This window comes from Mytilus californianus, unplaced genomic scaffold (genome assembly GCF_021869535.1).
Source record: "Mytilus californianus isolate M0D057914Y unplaced genomic scaffold, xbMytCali1.0.p SCAF_68, whole genome shotgun sequence".
In the NCBI taxonomy this organism is placed as follows: Eukaryota; Metazoa; Mollusca; class Bivalvia; order Mytilida; family Mytilidae; genus Mytilus; species Mytilus californianus.
Genome location: NW_026262721.1, coordinates 86,798 through 91,674, shown reverse-complemented (window position 1 = coordinate 91,674; position 4,877 = coordinate 86,798). Strand labels below are relative to the sequence as shown.

At 43.1% G+C, this 4,877-nt stretch overlaps 2 long non-coding RNA genes across 4 annotated transcripts; one reads left to right on the top strand and one right to left on the bottom strand.

Annotated features, from left to right (window-relative positions):
* Nucleotides 1-829: 829 nt before the first annotated feature.
* Nucleotides 830-4,639, bottom strand: LOC127707367 (uncharacterized). Of its 3 annotated transcripts, none has more exons than XR_007984819.1 (4): nucleotides 4,522-4,639; nucleotides 2,396-2,571; nucleotides 1,332-1,686; nucleotides 830-975 (listed from the first exon to the last, which is right to left on the bottom strand). It is a non-coding gene; the product is annotated as an uncharacterized LOC127707367 (long non-coding RNA). The 3 variants fall into 3 exon arrangements; XR_007984820.1 differs by lacking the exon at nucleotides 4,522-4,639 and adding an exon at nucleotides 3,813-3,933; XR_007984818.1 differs by lacking the exon at nucleotides 4,522-4,639 and adding an exon at nucleotides 2,749-2,836.
* On the top strand, nucleotides 2,388-4,502 carry LOC127707370 (uncharacterized). Its single transcript, XR_007984824.1, has 3 exons — nucleotides 2,388-2,521; nucleotides 2,699-2,875; nucleotides 4,117-4,502. It is a non-coding gene; the product is annotated as an uncharacterized LOC127707370 (long non-coding RNA).
* Nucleotides 4,640-4,877: the final 238 nt, after the last annotated feature.

The following is a 4,877-nucleotide window of genomic DNA, read 5'->3' as shown; positions in this document are numbered from 1 at the left end:
GGCAAAATTCGACACCGGACATAGCTCAAATGAAAGGTAATGAATCAGAGCAGGACCCACTTAAATGATTTTTTGGGGGTTAGGACCTTCTAGGAATTGAAGGGGTTCAAAGCTGGTATTATTTTGTTTTTTACGTGTCCACCGTACATTCTTTCGGCAAGTCTCGCCAGCTCTGTACGGCAAAGTTCGACACCGAATATAGCTCAAATGAAAGGTAATGAATCAGAGCAGGACCCACTTAAATGATTTTTTGGGGGTTAGGACCCTCTAGGAATTGAAGGGGTTCAAAGCTGGTATTATTTTTTTTTTACGTGTCCACCGTACATTCTTTCGGCAAGTCTCGCCAGCTCCGTACGGCAAAGTTCGACACCGGACATAGCTCAAATGAAAGGTAATGAATCAGAACAGGACCCACTTAAATGATTTTTTGGGGGTTAGGATCTTCTGGGAATTGAAGGGGTTCAAAGTTGGTATTATTTTTTTTTTTACGTGTCCACCGTACATTCTTTCGGCAAGTCTCGCCAGCTCTGTACGGCAAAATTCGACACCGGACATAGCTCAAATGAAAGGTAATGAATCAGAGCAGGACCCACTTAATTGATTTTTTGGGGGTTAGGACCTTCTAGGAATTGAAAGGGTTCAAAGCTGGTATTATTTTGTTTTTTACGTGTCCACCGTACATTCTTTCGGCAAGTCTCGCCAGCTCCGTACGGCAAAGTTCGACACCGAACATAGCTCAAATGAAAGGTAATGAATCAGAGCAGGACCCACTTAAATGATTTTTTGGGGGTTAGGACCTTCTAGGAATTGAAGGGGTTCAAAGTTGGTATTATTTTTTTTTTTACGTGTCCACCGTACATTCTTTCGGCAAGTCTCGCCAGCTCTGTACGGCAAAATTCGACACCGGACATAGCTCAAATGAAAGGTAATGAATCAGAGCAGGACCCACTTAAATGATTTTTTGGGGGTTAGGACCTTCTAGGAATTGAAAGGGTTCAAAGCTGGTATTATTTTGTTTTTTACGTGTCCACTGTACATTCTTTCGGCAAGTCTCGCCAGCTCTGTACGGCAAAATTCGACACCGGACATAGCTCAAATGAAAGGTAATGAATCAGAGCAGGACCCACTTAAATGATTTTTTGGGGGTTAGGACCTTCTAGGAATTGAAGGGGTTCAAAGCTGGTATTATTTTGTTTTTTACGTGTCCACCGTACATTCTTTCGGCAAGTCTCGCCAGCTCTGTACGGCAAAGTTCGACACCGGACATAGCTCAAATGAAAGGTAATGAATCAGAGCAGGACCCACTTAAATGATTTCTTGGGGGTTAGGACCTTCTAGGAATTGAAGGGGTTCAAAGCTGGTATTATTTTTTTTTTACGTGTCCACCGTACATTCTTTCGGCAAGTCTCGCCAGCTCCGTACGGCAAAGTTCGACACCGGACATAGCTCAAATGAAAGGTAATGAATCAGAGCAGGACCCACTTAAATGATTTTTTGGGGGTTAGGACCTTCTAGGAATTGAAGGGGTTCAAAGCTGGTATTATTTTTTTTTTTACGTGTCCACCGTACATTCTTTCGGCAAGTCTCGCCAGCTCCGTACGGCAAAGTTCGACACCGGACATAGCTCAAATGAAAGGTAATGAATCAGAGCAGGACCCACTCAAATGATTTTTTGGGGGTTAGGACCTTCTGGGAATTGAAAGGGTTCAAAGTTGGTATTATTTTTTTTTTTACGTGTCCAACGTACATTCTTTCGGCAAGTCTCGCCAGCTCTGTACGGCAAAATTCGACACCGGACATAGCTCAAATGAAAGGTAATGAATCAGAGCAGGACCCACTTAATTGATTTTTTGGGGGTTAGGACCTTCTAGGAATTGAAAGGGTTCAAAGCTGGTATTATTTTGTTTTTTACGTGTCCACCGTACATTCTTTCGGCAAGTCTCGCCATTCCGTACGGCAAAGTTCGACACCGGACATAGCTCAAATGAAAGGTAATGAATCAGAGCAGGACCCACTTAAATGATTTTTTGGGGGTCAGGACCTTCTAGGAATTGAAGGGGTTCAAAGTTGGTATTATTTTTTTTTACGTGTCCACCGTACATTCTTTCGGCAAGTCTCGCCAGCTCTGTACGGCAAAATTCGACACCGGACATAGCTCAAATGAAAGGTAATGAATCAGAGCAGGACCCACTTAATTGATTTTTTGGGGGTTAGGACCTTCTAGGAATTGAAAGGGTTCAAAGCTGGTATTATTTTGTTTTTTACGTGTCCACCGTACATTCTTTCGGCAAGTCTCGCCAGCTCCGTACGGCAAAATTCGACACCGGACATAGCTCAAATGAAAGGTAATGAATCAGAGCAGGACTCACTTAAATGATTTTTTGGGGGTCAGGACCTTCTAGGAATTGAAGGGGTTCAAAGTTGGTATTATTTTTTTTTACGTGTCCACCGTACATTCTTTCGGCAAGTCTCGCCAGCTCCGTACGGCAAAATTCGACACCGGACATAGCTCAAATGAAAGGTAATGAATTAGAGCAGGACCCACTTAAATGATTTTTTGGGGGTTAGGACCTTCTGGGAATTGAAGGGGTTCAAAGTTGGTATTATATTTTTTTTACGTGTCCACCGTACATTCTTTCGGCAAGTCTCGCCAGCTCTGTACGGCAAAATTCGACACCGGACATAGCTCAAATGAAAGGTAATGAATCAGAGCAGGACTCACTTAAATGATTTTTTGGGGGTTAGGACCTTCTAGGAATTGAAGGGGTTCAAAGTTGGTATTATTTTTTTTTTACGTGTCCACCGTACATTCTTTCGGCAAGTCTCGCCAGCTCCGTACGGCAAAATTCGACACCGGACATAGCTCAAATGAAAGGTAATGAATTAGAGCAGGACCCACTTAAATGATTTTTTGGGGGTTAGGACCTTCTGGGAATTGAAGGGGTTCAAAGTTGGTATTATATTTTTTTTACGTGTCCACCGTACATTCTTTCGGCAAGTCTCGCCAGCTCTGTACGGCAAAATTCGACACCGGACATAGCTCAAATGAAAGGTAATGAATCAGAGCAGGACCCACTTAAATGATTTTTTGGGGGTTAGGACCTTCTAGGAATTGAAGGGGTTCAAAGCTGGTATTATTTTGTTTTTTACGTGTCCACCGTACATTCTTTCGGCAAGTCTCGCCAGCTCTGTACGGCAAAGTTCGACACCGGACATAGCTCAAATGAAAGGTAATGAATCAGAGCAGGACCCACTTAAATGATTTTTTGGGGGTTAGGACCTTCTAGGAATTGAAGGGGTTCAAAGTTGGTATTATTTTTTTTTTACGTGTCCACCGTACATTCTTTCGGCAAGTCTCGCCAGCTTTGTTCGGCAAAATTCGACACCGGACATAGCTCAAATGAAAGGTAATGAATCAGAGCAGGACCCACTTAAATGATTTTTTGGGGGTTAGGACCTTCTAGGAATTGAAGGGGTTCAAAGCTGGTATTATTTTTTTTTTTACGTGTCCACCGTACATTCTTTCGGCAAGTCTCGCCAGCTCCGTACGGCAAAGTATGACACCGGACATAGCTCAAATGAAAGGTAATGAATCAGAGCAGGACCCACTTAAATGATTTTTTGGGGGTTAGGACCTTCTGGGAATTGAAGGGGTTCAAAGTTGGTATTATTTTTTTTTTACGTGTCCACCGTACATTCTTTCGGCAAGTCTCGCCAGCTCTGTACGGCAAAATTCGACACCGGACATAGCTCAAATGAAAGGTAATGAATCAGAGCAGGACCCACTTAATTGATTTTTTGGGGGTTAGGACCTTCTAGGAATTGAAGGGGTTCAAAGCTGGTATTATTTTTTTTTTACGTGTCCACCGTACATTCTTTCGGCAAGTCTCGCCAGCTCCGTACGGCAAAGTTCGACACCGGACATACCTCAAATGAAAGGTAATGAATCAGAGCAGGACCCACTTAAATGATTTTTTGGGGGTTAGGACCTTCTAGGAATTGAAGGGGTTCAAAGTTGGTATTATTTTTTTTTTACGTGTCCACCGTACATTCTTTCGGCAAGTCTCGCCAGCTTTGTTCGGCAAAATTCGACACCGGACATAGCTCAAATGAAAGGTAATGAATCAGAGCAGGACCCACTTAAATGATTTTTTGGGGGTTAGGACCTTCTAGGAATTGAAGGGGTTCAAAGCTGGTATTATTTTTTTTTTTACGTGTCCACCGTACATTCTTTCGGCAAGTCTCGCCAGCTCCGTACGGCAAAGTTCGACACCGGACATAGCTCAAATGAAAGGTAATGAATCAGAGCAGGACCCACTTAAATGATTTTTTGGGGGTTAGGACCTTCTGGGAATTGAAGGGGTTCAAAGTTGGTATTATTTTTTTTTTACGTGTCCACCGTACATTCTTTCGGCAAGTCTCGCCAGCTCTGTACGGCAAAATTCGACACCGGACATAGCTCAAATGAAAGGTAATGAATCAGAGCAGGACCCACTTAATTGATTTTTTGGGGGTTAGGACCTTCTAGGAATTGAAGGGGTTCAAAGCTGGTATTATTTTTTTTTTACGTGTCCACCGTACATTCTTTCGGCAAGTCTCGCCAGCTCCGTACGGCAAAGTTCGACACCGGACATAGCTCAAATGAAAGGTAATGAATCAGAGCAGGACCCACTTAAATGATTTCTTGGGGGTTAGGACCTTTTAGGAATTGAAGGGGTTCAAAGCTGGTATTATTTTTTTTTTTACGTGTCCACCGTACATTCTTTCGGCAAGTCTCGCCAGCTCCGTACGGCAAAGTTCGACACCGGACATAGCTCAAATGAAAGGTAATGAATCAGAGCAGGACCCACTTAAATGATTTTTTGGGGGTTAGGACC